The following is a 14,509-nucleotide window of genomic DNA, read 5'->3' on the forward strand; positions in this document are numbered from 1 at the left end:
GGCAATCTTGATTCCACCTTATGTTTCATCCAGCTCAGTGTTTCTCATGGTGTACTCTGCATATAAGTTAAATAAACAGAGTGATAATATACAGCCTTGACGTACTCCTTTTCAGATTTGGAAACAGTCTGTTGTTCCATGCCCAGTTATAACTGTTGCTTCCTGACCGGTATACATATTTCTCAAGAGGCAGGTCAGGTGTTCTGGTATTCCCATCTCTTGAAGAATTTTCCACAGTTTATTGTGATCCAGACAGTCAAAGGCTTTGGCATAGTCAATAAAGCAGAAATAGATGTTTCTTGCTCTTGGTTTTCGAACTCTCTTGCTTTTTTGATGATCCAGTGGATGTTGGCAATTTGATCTCTGGTCCCTCTTCCTTTTCTAAATCCAGCTTGAATATCTGTAATTTCATGGTTCACATACTGTTGAAGCCTGGCTTGGAGAATTTTGAGCATTAGTTTGCTAGTGTGTGAGATGAATGCAATTGTGCAGTAGTTTGAGTATTCTTTGGCATTGCCTTCTTAGGGATTGGAATGAAAACTGACCTTTTCCAGTCCTGTGGCCACTGCTGAGTTTTCCAAATTTGGTGACATATTGAGTGCAGCACTTTCACAGCATCATCTTTCAGGATTTGAAATAGCTCAACTGGAATTTCATCACCTCCACTAGTTTTGTTCGTAGTGATGCTTCCTAAGGCCCACTTGACTTCACATTCCAGGATGTCTGGCTCTAGGTCAGTGATCATACCATCGTGATTATCTGGGTCATGAAGATCTTTTTTGTACAGTTCTTCTGTGTATTCTTGCCACCTCTTCTTAATATCTTCTGCTTCTGTTAGGTCCCTACCATTTCTGTCATTTTTGACCCCATCTTTGCATGAAATGTTCCCTTGGTATCTCTAATTTTCTTGAAGAGATCTCTAGCATTTCCCATTCTATTGTTTTCCTCTATTTCTTTGCACTGATCACTGAGAAAGGCTTTCTTATCTCTCCTTGCTATTTTTTGGAACTCTGCATTCAAATGGGTATATCTTTCCTTTCCTCCTTTGCTTTTGGCTTCTCTTCTTTTCACAGCTATTTGCAAGGCCTCTTCAGACAGCCATTTTGCTTTTTTGTATTTCTTTTTCTTGGGGATAGTCTTGCTCCCTGTCTCCTGTACAATGTCACGAACCTCCGTCCATAGTTCATCAGGCACTCTGTCTATCAGATCTAGTCCCTGAAAATGATAAAATGTGGTCCACTGGAGAAAGGAATGGCAAACCACCTCCTATTCCTGCCTTGAGAACCCCATGAACAGTATGAAAAGGCAAAAAGATAGGACACTGAAAGATGAACTCCCCAGCTCGGTAGGTGCCCAATATGCTACTGGAGATTAGTGAGAAATAACTCCAAGAAGAATGAAGATATGGAGCCAAAGCCAAAACAACACCCAGTTGTGGATGTAACTGGTGATGGAAGCAAGGTCTGATGCTGTAAAGAGCAATATTGCATCAGAGCAGATCAGTCCCTCGTCGTGTCCAACTCTTTGCAACCCCATGAATCACAGCACGCCAGGCCTCCCTGTCCATCACCAACTCCCGGAGTTCACTCAGACTCATGTCCATCGAGTCAGTGATGCCATCCAGCCATCTCATCCTCTGTCGTCCCCTTCTCCTCTTGCCCCCAATCCCTTCCAGCATCAGAGTCTTTTCCAATGAGTCAACTCTTCGCATGAGGTGGCCAAAGTTAGGTCCATGAATCAAGGCAAATTGGGAGTAGTCAAACAGGAGATGGCAAGAGTGAACATCGACATTTTAGGAATCAGCAAACAAATTGAACTGGAATGGGTGAATTTAACTCAGATGACCATTATATCTGTTACTGTGGGAAAGAATCTCTTAGAAGAAATGGAGTATCTATCATAGTCGACAAGAGTCTGAAATACATTACTTGGATGCAATCTCAAAAAACGACAGAATGATCTCTTTGATTCCAAGGCAAGCCATCCAATATCATGGTAATCCAAGCCTATGCCCTGACCAGTAATGCTGAAGAGGCTGAAGTTGAATGGTTCTATGAAGACCTACAAGACCTCCTAGAATTAACACCCAAAAAAGATATCATTTTCATTTTAGGGGATTGGAATGCAAAAGTAGGAAGCCAAGAAACACCTGGAGTAACAGGTAAATTTGGTCTTGGATTACAGAATGAAGCAGGGCAAAGGCTAATAGAGTTCTGCCAAGAGAACACACTGGTCATAGCAAACACCCTCTTCCAACAACCCAAGAGAACACTCTACACATGGATGTCACCATATGGTCAACACCAAAATTATTATTTGCAGCCAAAGATGAAGAAGCCCTATACAGTCAGCAAAAACAAGACCAGGAGATGACTGTAGCTCAGATCATGAATTCCTTATTGCCAAAGTCAGACTTAAATTGAAGAAAGCAAGGGAAACCACTAGACCATTAAGGTATGACCTAAATCAAATCCCTAATGATTATATGCTTAGCCTAGCCTACCTTAAACAATCTCAGAACACTTACATACATTAGTCTATAGTTGGGCAAAATCATCTAACACAAAACTTATTTTATAATATAAAGTGTTTAATGTTATCATGTAACTTATTGAATACTGTACTTAAAGTGAAAAGCAGAGGAGTTGTCTGGGTTCAGAATGGCTGTATCAGTTGCTGACACTCATGATTGCTTAGCTGACTGTGAGCTGCGGTGGCTGCTACCCAGTATCTCAGGAGAGTATCATGTATCACTAGGCCAGGAAAAGATAAAAATTTAAAATTTGAAGTACACTTTCCTCTGAGTGGTACGACTTTGTTACCATCATCGAGTCAAACAAACAAGTTAAAACATCAGAAGTTGGGTACCATCTACATATATATGACAGGAAAAAAATTATCACTCAGTACTGAGTAAAATTATATTAATTTACCTGAAAAAAATATATGCACCTAGGAGTTTCATGACCCAAAAAAACAGAGAAATTACAGAATTTAGAGGAATGTAAATGTTATGAAGAAAACCTATACACTAAGGGAGGTGAAATTCCAGGTTCTAAAAAATTGTACTTAATGCAGACACAGACTGTTTGGTCTATGGGAAGATCCTCACAATCAATCACAAATATTTCCAGATCAACTCACAACTGGTCCTTGAAAGACTCGATAGTTGCCCATCTGAGAAGAGAAAATATTGTATCTGCCCATTATGAACTCAAATTTCAGTACCATCCCCTTAAACACAATATATAAAATTTCCATTTTAAGCCAACAAGATCTAATAATAAAAAATTATAATTATCATCAAAAATTAAATAAACATAATATTAAAATATAATTACAAAAGTATAACTCCAGATACAGTATTTTAACCACATATTATAGGAGGCATCTAAGATATTTAACTCTCACAACAAATTGGCAGTAGTTTTCCTTCCACATTCTACCATGACCCAAGTGAGGCTCAGAAATTGAAGTAACTTATCCAAAGTCCCATATAAGCTAAATTATATGGTGTTAATTATATATGATGCACTATCTTTTAATGAATAAAGATATGTAACACTGCATAACTTTACAGTACACAGCTTGTTGCTATGGTACATTTATATATTGTAACATGAGATATGTTCCTTCTATAACCAGTCTGTTAAAGGTTTTTATCATGAAAGTATGTTGTATATTATCAAATGCTTTTTCAGCATCTATTGAGATGGTCATGACATTTTTATTTTTCTTTTTATTGACATGATGGATTACACAGATTGGTGCATATGCTGAGCCCAGAGATAAATCCCACTTTATCATGACATATAACACTTTTAATATGTTCTTGAATTCAGTTTGCTAATACTTGGAAAAGAACTCTTGCCTATATATTCATCAGGAATATTGGCCTATAGATTTCTTTTCCTGTGGTATTCTTATTTGGTTTTTGTATCAAAATAATGCTGACCTCTTAGAATGAGTTTGGAAATGTTCCCTCCTCAATAGTTTGGAACAATTTGAGAAGAATTGGTATTAATTCTTCTTTAAAAGTTTAATTGAATTCTCCAGTGATGATATCTAGTGCTAGAGTTTTCTGTGTTTGGAGTTGTTTTGATTACAGTTTCAATGTCTTTACTCATTATTGGTCTGCTCAGATTCTCTATTTCTTCTTGATTCAGTCTTGGTAGGTTTCTTCTGGAAATATATCCATTTCTTCTAGGTTATGTGTTGTCATATAATTGTTCAAGTAGTCTCTTACAATTCTATCTATTTCTGTAGTAATTCTTTTAAGTATGATTGTTGTTGTTTCCATTGTTTCCTTTCCATTGTTATTCTGGTCTCTATTTTATTTATTTCCTCTCTGAATCTTATTCCCTTCTTTCTATTAATTTTGGTCTTATTTGTTCTTTGTCTAGTTTACTGAGATGCAAAGTAGGATGTTTATTTGAAATCTGATTTCTTGCTGTGGTACATATACACAATAGAATATTACTCAGCCATTAAAAAGAATACATTTGAATCAGTTCTAATGAGGTGGATGAAACTGGAGCCTATTATACAGAGTGAAGTAAGCCAGAAAGAAAAACACCAATACAGTATACTAATGCATACATATGGAATTTAGAAAGGTGGTAACGATAACCCCACATGCGAGACAGCAAAAGAGACACAGATGTATAGAATCGTCTTTTGGACTCTGTGAGAGAGGGCAAGGGTGGGATGATTTGGGAGAATGGCATTGAAACATGTATATTATCATATGTGAAAATGATTGCCAGTCCAGGTTCGATGAATGATACAGGGTGCTCGGGGCTGGTGTACTGGGATGACCCAGAGGGATGGGATGGGGAGGGAGGTGGGAGGGGGATTCAGGATGGGGAACACATGTACACCTGTGGCGGATCCATGTCAATGTATGGCAAAACCACTATGATTTGTAAAGTAATTAGCCTCCAATTAAACTAAATAAATTTATATTTTAAAAAAGAAATCTGATTTCTTAATACATGCATTTATTGCTATAAATTTATCTCTTAGAACTGCTTTTGCTGCATTCCAAAAGAATTGATTTGCTTTGGTTCCATTTTCATTTAAGATAGCTTTTTTTAATTTCCCCTTTGATTTCTTCTTTGATCCAATGGTTAATTAGAAGTCCACTGCTGAGTTTCCACATATCTGTAGATCTTCTCACTTTCCTCTTTTTTGATTTCTAATTTCATACCACTGCAGTCAGAGAAAATAGTTATATGATTTCAATCTTCTTAAATTTGCTAATATTTGTTTTGTGGCCTATCATATATTGTTCTAGAGAATGTTCCACGTGCACTTGAGAAGCATGTGTAATCTGTTGGCTGTCAGATGGAATGTTCCGTGTATGTGTGTGTATATGCATATGTGTGTGTGTGTGTGTAGTTATATATAGTATAGTATATAATATAGTATACATATATAGTTGATTTGTTCTAAAGTGTGATTGAATTACAACTTTTCATTGTTGATTTTCTGCCTGGACAATATTTCTACTGCTGATACTGGGTTATTGAAGTACCCTAAAATCATTGTATTGTTATCTACTTCTCCTTTAAGATCCATTACTAGTTGCTTAATATATTTCACTGCTTCCATGTTAGGAGCATATGTATTTATTAATACAAATGATAATCTTCTTGATATACTGACCAGTTTATCATGAAAAGAGATGTTCTTTATCTCATTACCCTTTTGGGCTTGAAATATATTTTCTCTGATGCAAGTGTGGCTATGGTTTCTGGTAAATTTCCACTGGAATATCATCTTTGTCTTTTTGCTTTGAGTATATGTTTATATTACAGCTGAAATGAGACTCCTGCAGGAAGCAAATAGTTAGATCTCGTTTTTTATCTGGCAAGTCACTCTGTGCCTTTTCATTGGTGAGCTCAATCTGTTTATATTTTATATTATATTAAGGGTGATTATTGATACTAAGGTTTTACCATTGCCATTTTCTTTCGCCTATACTTATTTTGTCTCTCCATTTTTTTTCTTTTATCTTCTGTTTCTGTCTACATTTGTAAATTGGTGGTTTTCAATAATGATTTTTTTGTCTCTCCCCCCTTTACTTTTTATTTTAATGATTCACTTTTTATTTAATGACTCTGCTCTATATTTTTGTGTTCAGTTACCATAAGTGATCCAGCACGCACACCATAAAGTTTACAGCATGTTAGTTGCTTCATGGTGCTCAGTCACTCAGTCGTGTCTGACTCTTTGTGACCCCACAGACTGGAGCCTGCTAGGCTCCTCTGTCCATGGGATTATCCTAGCAAGAATATTGGAGTGGGTTGCCATTTCCTCCTCCAGGGGATCTTCCCGATCCAGGGATTAAACCTGCATCTCCTGTGGTTCCTGCATTGGCAGGCAGATACTTTACCACTGAGCCACTTGGGAACATCTCATAAATGAAGTAGTCCTTTTTCTGCTGATAGCAATTTATCTTCATTTGTCTATAAATATTCCATTTTAAAACCACTTTCTTTTATATTTCTGATGTCATAAATTATCTATTTTTATGCTGTGATTTCATTACCAAGTTATAGCAGATTTGGTTATTTATGATGCTCCCTTCCTTTAACTTTTATGATTTTATTAAGAGTATGATATACTATCTTAAAAGGAGTTACAGTATAATAATTCTCAGCAGCACCTTAATCAGTTTTTTGTACTTCCATCTTTATATTTCAGTTTAAATTGTTCCTTTCAACATTTCTTATAAGACAAACCTAGTGGTGGTGAATTCCCTCAACTTTTATTTGTCTAGGAAAGCCTTTATTTCTCCTTCACATCTGTAGGATAACTTTGACAGATACAGTATTCATGGTCAGCAGCTATTATCTTTTAACACTTTAAATATGTCATTCCACTCCCTCCTGCCCTGCTGAGAAATCTACTAATATTTTAATGGAGGTTCCTCTGTAAGTTACTGTTTTTCCCCTGGTTGCATTTTAAAATTATGCTTTTACTGTTGACTTTTGACAGTTTTAATATATTGTGTCTTGGAGAAGATCTTATTGCCTTGAGATAATAAGGTGGTCTTTTAGTTTTGTGGATTTGTATATCCAGTTCCCTCTCCCAAATTTGGGAAGTCCTCAGTGATTATTTCTTTAAGCACACCCTCTGCTCCCATCTCTTTCTCTTCTCTTCCTGTGGTATCTGTTACTTTTTAAACCTTTTATTTTGTATTGAAGTATACTGATTAACAGTGTTGTTATAGTTTCAAGTGGACAGTAAAAGGATTAAGCCATATGTTTACATATATCCATTCTCCCTCAAACTCCCCTCCCATCCAGGCTGCCACGTACTCTTGAGCAGAGTTCTCTGTGCTCTACAGAAGGTCCTTGTTGGTTATCCATTTTAAATAAAGCAGTGTGTACATATTGATCCCAGACTCTCTGTCCCTTTCCCCCATCTCTCCCTCCAGCAGCCAAAATTTTGTTCTCTAAGTCTGTGAGTCTGTTTCTATTTTTTTAAATAAGTTCATTTGTATCATTTCTTTTTAGATTCCACATATAAGGGATGTCATCTGATAGTTCTCCTTCTCTGTCTGACTTATTTCGCTCAGTATGACAATCTTTAGGTCCATCCATGTTGCTGCAAATGGTGTTATTTCTTTCCTTTTAATGGTTGAGTAATATTCAACTGTATATAAGTACCACATCTTTTTCCATTACTCTGTTGGTGGACATTTCGGTTGATTCCATGTCTTGGGTATTTTAAACAGTGCTGCAGTGGACATTGGGGTGCCAGTATCCTTTTGGATCATGTTTTTCTCCTGATATATGCCTAGGAGTGGGACTGAAGTGTGATACCCATTATTTTTGTACTGGCTTTTAGATAGTTCTCATAGAAATTCATTTGTTTAAAATCTTAATTCCGTCTCTTCTTCTATCTGAATAATTTTTCTATATCTAACATATCTAGCCTCAAGCTCGCTAATTCTCTTTCATATAATCTGCTCTATTTTCAACATATCCTAATATACCCTTCATACCATTTATCCACTTTTTCAGGTCCAGAATTTCTGCTTAGTTCCTTTTATAAAATTTATATCTCTTTAATAAGGCATTTCTTCTGTTCATAATTTTATTCCTGAAATCACTGTATTGATTTTCTGAATCTTCCTGTAGCTCACTGAATTTCTTCATAACAGCTATTTTAAATTATCAGTTAGATCACAATATTCCATGCCCTTGTGTCTAGTTATTGGAAAATAATTTTCTTTTGGGGAAGCCATATTACTATATTTGATGATAAGTGTCTCTTTTACTGCATTTGAAGGACCAAATACCTTTCTTATTTAGGCAAGGTTTTATTTACTTTCATTCTAATAATTTAACAGATTGGGAGTTAGGAGCCTTCCTTTTATTTTCTGAAGGTGGCACTATAGCACATGTTTGTTTTCTATTACCAGAGCTGACTCTCTGCCAAGATTGGGAGCATGCACATTTTTTTTTTAATTTAAATTAAATTTGACATATTTTTATAATATTTTATCTTTAATTGGAAGATAATTACTTTACAATACTGCACATTTTTTAAAAAAATAAAAAGATGAAAAATGTGGCAGCAGAGCAAAAGATCATGTGTACTTAGCACTTAGGGCTTTGGGGGTTCCCATGGCCCAATAGGAGGATGCTCAAATGGGATGGTCCCAGAGATCCATAGGCAGTCTTCCTCACTCCTGTGGCAGAGCTAAGGGATGCTGCCTTTCAGTACTCTTTGTCTACCTACTTCCTTTTTTCCTGTTCCCCTAGTCACTGTGTTCTCCCTTCAGAGATAGCAACTAGTCCCTCTAGCTGCAGAATATATAGCTGGGCAGACCTCCCACTCACCACCTCCATCCACCACTTCCTCTGCCAGAAGGACTGACACCCTGCCCAACTGGCAGCTGCCTTCCCTTCTGTGACTGCCTCTGAAGCTACCAACTCCACAGTCACAGTTCTTGCTCTACTACTTCCTCTGTGGTCTAATCCACCCACTTTTAGTTGTACAGACAAATGGATCTCTCATGTGTCCTGGTGTGATGTACAGAGGCCATTTCTTCAGTTATAGATGTCTGATTAGTTGAAAATCAAAGGAGAGTGCAAAGAGTAATGATTCACACTGCCATAATGCTAACATTGCTTTACCAACTATGTATTATTCTTAAAACAAGTGTCCTTTATTTTTAAAAAAAGGTTTCATTTCAAAATATTCATTAATAATGAGATTGTTTTATATATAGATTTTAGAATTTTGTTGTCTTTCTTATTATAATAGAGGACTAACACTTCATAGCACAATTCTTGGGGTTATTGGTAGCGTTGCCTCTCTTACTACATTGCCCTATAAAGTATTAGATCTGTCAGTGCTTTAAGTTCATCATCAACTAAGTTAAAATTATACCCAGGACTTTCCTGATTTCCAGAAATGTTCTCAAAATCAAAATGTTGTTGTACAGTCGCTCAGTTGTGTCAGACTGTTTGCAACCCCATGGACTGCAGCACGCCAGGCTTCCCTGTCCTTCACCATCTCTTAGAGCTTGCTCAAACTCATATCCATTGTGTTGGTGATACCATCCAACCATCTCATCCTCTATCATCCCCTTCTCCTGCCTGCAATCTTTCCCAGCATTAAGGTCTTTTTTTTTTTTTTTGGAGGCTAATTACTTTACAATATTTTAATGGGTTTTGCCACACATTGACATGAATCAGCCATGGGTGTACATGTGTTCCCCATCCTGAACCACCCACACACCTCCCTCCCCATCCCATTCTTCAGGGTTGTCCCAGTGTACTGGCTTTGAGTGCCCTGTTTCACGCATCAAACTTGGACTGGTGATCTATTTCACACATGGTAATATACATGCTTCAATGCTATTTTCTCAAATCAACCCCCCCTTGCCTTCTCCCACAGAGTCCAAAAGTCTGTTCTTTACATCTGTGTCTCTTTTGCTGTCACGCATATAAGGTCATCGTTACCATCTTTCTGAATTCTATATAAATGCATTAATATACTGTATTGGTGTTTTTCTGACTTACTTCGCTCTGTATAATAGGCTCCAGTTTCATCCACCTCATTAGAACTGATTCAAAAGCACTCTTTTTACTAGCTGAGTAATATTCCATTGTGTATATGTATCACAGCTTTCTTATCCATTCATCTGCCGATGCAAATCTAGGTTGCTTCCATGTCCTAGCTATTGTAAAAAAGTACTGCAATGAACAGTGGGGTACACATGTCTCTTTCAGTTCTGGTTTCCTTAGTGTGTATGCCCAGCAGTGGGATTTCTGGGTCATATGGCAGTTCTATTTCCAGTTTTTTAAGGAATCTCCACACTGTTCTCCATAGTGGCTGTAGTAGTTTGCACTCCCACCAACAGTGTAAGAGGGTTCCCTTTTATCCACACCCTCTCCAGAATTTATTGTTTGTAGCTTTTTTGATAGCAGCCATTCTGATCGGCTTGAGATGGTACCTCATTGTGGTTTTGATTTGCATTTCTCTGATAATGAGTGATGTTGAGCATCTTTTCAACATGTTTGTTAGCCATCTGTATGTCTTCTTTGGAGAATTGTCTGTTTAGTTCTTTGGCCCAGTTTTTTATTTAGTTAGGTTCAGTCACTCAGTCGGGTCCAACTCTTTGCAACCCCATGAACCGCAGCACACCAGGCCTCCATGTCCATCACCAACTCCTGGAGTCCACCCAAACCCATGTCCATCGAGTCAGTGATGCCATCCAAACATCTCATCCTCTGTCATCTCCTTCTCCTCCTGCCCCCAATCCCTCCCAGCATCAAAGTCTTTTCCAATGAGTCAACTCTTCACATGAGGTGGCCAAAGTATTGGAGTTTCAATTTTAGCATCAGTCCTTCCAATGAACACCCAGGACTGATCTCCTTTAGGATGGACTGGTTGGATCTCCTTGAAGTCCAGGGGACTCTCAAGAGTCTTCTTCAACACCACAGTTCAAAAGCATTGATTCTTTTGCACTCAGCTTTCTTTATAGTCCAGCTCTCACATCCATACATGACCACTGGAAAAACCATAGCCTTGACTAGATGGACCTTTGTTGATTGGGTTGTTTATTTTTCTGGTATTGAGATGCAGGAGCTGCTTGTATTTTTTTGAGATTAATTCTTTGTCAGTTGCTTCATTTGATATTATTTTCTTCCATTCTGAAAGCTGTCTTTTCACCTTGCTTATAGTTTCCTTCATTGTGCAAAAGCTTTTAAGTTTAATTAGGTCTCACTTGTTTACTTTTATTTCCATTACTATGGGAGGTGGCTCATAGATCCATTTTGAGTTTCTTTTGTGTATGGTGTTAGAAAGTGTTCTAGTTTCATTCTTTTACAGGTGGTTGGCCAGTTTTCCCAGCACCACTTGTTAAAGAGATTGTCTTTGCTCCATTGTATATTCTTGCCTTCTTTGTCAAAGACAAGGTATCCATAGGTGTGTGGATTTATCTGTAGACTATTTTGTTCTATTGATCTACATTTCTTTGTACCAGTACCATACTGTCTTGATGACTGTAGCTTTGTAGTATAGTCTAGTCAGGCAGGTTGATTTCTCCAGTTCCATTCTTCTTTCTCAAGATTGCTTTGGCTGTTCAAGGTTTTTTGTATTTCCATACAAATTGTAAAATTATTTGTTCTATTTCTGTGAAGAATATCATTGGTAGCTTGATAGGGATTGCATTGAATCTATAGATTGCTTTGAGTAGTATACTCATTTTCACTATATTGATTCTTCCGATCCATAAACATGGTATATTTCACCATCTGTTTGTGTCATCTTTGCTTTCTTTCATCAGTGTTTTATAGTTTTCTATATATAGGTCTTTTGTTTCTTTAGCTAGATTGATTCCTAAGTATTCTTTTCATCGCAATGGTGAATGGGATTGTTTCCTTAATTTCTATTTCTGTTTCTCATTGTTAGTGTATAGGAATGCAAGGAATTTCTGTGTGTTGATTTTATATCCTGCAACTTGACTATATCCATTGATTAGCTCTAGTAATTTTCTGGTGGTGTCTTTAGGGTTTTCTATGTAGAGGCTCATGTCATTTGCAAACAGTGAGAGTTTTACTTTTCTTTTCCAATATGGATTCCTTTTATTTCCTTTTCTTCTCTGATTGTTGTGGCTAAAACTTCCAAAACTATGTTGAATAGTAGTGATGAGAGTGGGCACCCTTGTCTTGTTCCTGACTTTAGGGGAAATGCTTTCAATTTTTCCCCACTGAGGATAATGCTTGCTGTGGGCTTATCATATATGGCTCTTATTATGTTGAGGCATGTTCCTTCTATGCCTGCTTTCTGGAGGGTTTTTAGCATAACCTTCTCTTTATCATAACCCCCTGGAAGTTAGATTTTGTCAAAGGGTTTCTCTGCATCTATTGAGATAATCATACAGTTTCTATCTTTCAATTTGTTAATATAGGGTATCACATTGATTGATTTGTGAATACTGAAGAATCCTTGCATCTCTGGGATAAAGCCCACTCAGTCATGGTGTATGATCTTTTTAATACGTTGTTGGATTCTGTTTGCTAGAATTTTGTTGAGGATTTTTGCATCTATGTTCATTAGTGATAGAGGCCTGTAGTTTTGCTGTTGTTGTTGTTTTGGTGGCATCTTTGTCTGGTTTTGGTCTTAGGGTGATGATGGCCTCATAGAATGAGTTTGGCCATTTACCTTCCTCTGCAATTTTCTAGAAGAGTTTGAGTAGTTTGAGTTTGTTTGCTCTTCTCTGCATTAGGGTCTTTTCTAATGGGTCAGCTCTTTGCATCAGGCTGAGTATTGGAGCTTCAGCTTCTGCATCAGTCCTTCCAATGAATATTCAGGACTGATTTCCTTTAGGATGGACTGGTTGGATCTCCTGGCAGTCCAAAGGAGTCTCAAGAGTCTTCTTCAACACCACAGTGAAAAATCATCAATTCTTCAGCTCTCAGCTTTCTTTATGGTCCAGCTCTCACATCCGTACCTGACTACTGGAAAAACCATAGATTTGACTAGATGGACCATGTTGACAAAGTAATGTCTCTGATTTTTAATATGCTGTCTAGGTTGGTCATAGTTTTTCTCCAAGGAACAAGAGTCCTTCAATTTCAAGGCTGCAGTTAACATCTGCAGTGATTTTGGAGTCCAAGAATATAAAGTCTCTCACTGTTTCCATCATTTCCCCATCTATTTGCCATGAAGTGATAAGACGAGACGCCATGATCTTCATTTTTTCAATTCTGAATTTTTAGCCAGGTTCTCACTCTCCTCTTTCACTTTCATCAAGAGACTCTTTAGTTCTTCTTCACTTTATGTCAGAAGGGTGGTGTAATCTGTATATCAGAGGCTATTGACATTTCTCCCAGAAATCTTGATTCCAGCTTGTGCTCTTCCAGCCTGGCATTAAATAAGCAGGGTGACAATATACAGCCTTGACGTACTCCTTTCCCAATTTGGAATCAGTCTGTTGTTCCATGTCCAGGTCTAACTGTTGCTTCTTGACTTGAATAGAGGTTTCTCAAGAAGCAAGTAAGGTCATCTGGTATAATGCAAGTTAAAGTGATTTTTTCATTATAAATTTAAATTTCCCTGAGTCATGTCTTTATCTGAACTCTGCAGGTAACATGGACGCATCAGTTCAGTTCAGTTCAATTGCTCAATCGTGTCCAACTCTTTGCGACCCCATGAATCACAGCACGCCAGGCTTCCCTGTCCATCACCAACTCCCAGAGTTCACTCAAACTCATGTCCATTGAGTCAGTGATGCCATCCAGCGATCTCATCCTCTGTCGTCCCCTTTTCCTCTTGCCCCAATCCCTCCCAGCATCAGAGTCTTTTCCAATGAGTCAACTCTTCGCATGAGGTGGCCAAAATACTGGAGTTTCAGCTTTAGCATCATTCCTTCCAAAGAAATCCCAGGGCTGATCTCCTTCAGAATGGACCGATTGGATCTCCTTGCAGTCCAAGGGACTCTCAAGAGTCTTCTCCAACACCAACAGTTCAAAATCATCAGTTCTTCAGTGCTCAGCTTTCTTCACAGTCCAATGCTCACATCCATACATGACCACTGGAAAAACCATAGCCTTGACTAGACGGACCTTTGTTGGCAAAGTAATGTCTCTGCTTTTGAATATGCTATCTAGGTTAGTCATAACTTTCCTTCCAAGGAGTAAGCGTCTTTTAATTTCATGGCTGCAATCACCATCTGCAGTGCTTTTGGAGCCCAAAAAAATAAAGTCTGACACTGTTTCCACTGTTTCCCCATTTATTTGCCATGAAGTGATGGGATTGGATGCCATGATCCTCGTTTTCTGAATGTTGAGCTTTAAGCCAACTTTTTCACTCTCCTCTTTCACTTTCATCAAGAGGCTTTTTAGTTCCTCTTCACTTTCTGCCATAAGGGTGGTGTCATCTGCATATCTGAGGTTATTGATATTTCTCCCAGCAATCTTGATTCTAGCTTGTGCTTCTTCCAGCCCAGCGCTTCTCATCATGTACTCTGCATATAAGTTAA

The sequence above is a fragment of the Bison bison genome, unplaced genomic scaffold (genome assembly GCF_000754665.1).
Source record: "Bison bison bison isolate TAMUID 2011002044 unplaced genomic scaffold, Bison_UMD1.0 scf7180017864183, whole genome shotgun sequence".
NCBI classification, from domain to species: domain Eukaryota; kingdom Metazoa; phylum Chordata; class Mammalia; order Artiodactyla; family Bovidae; genus Bison; species Bison bison.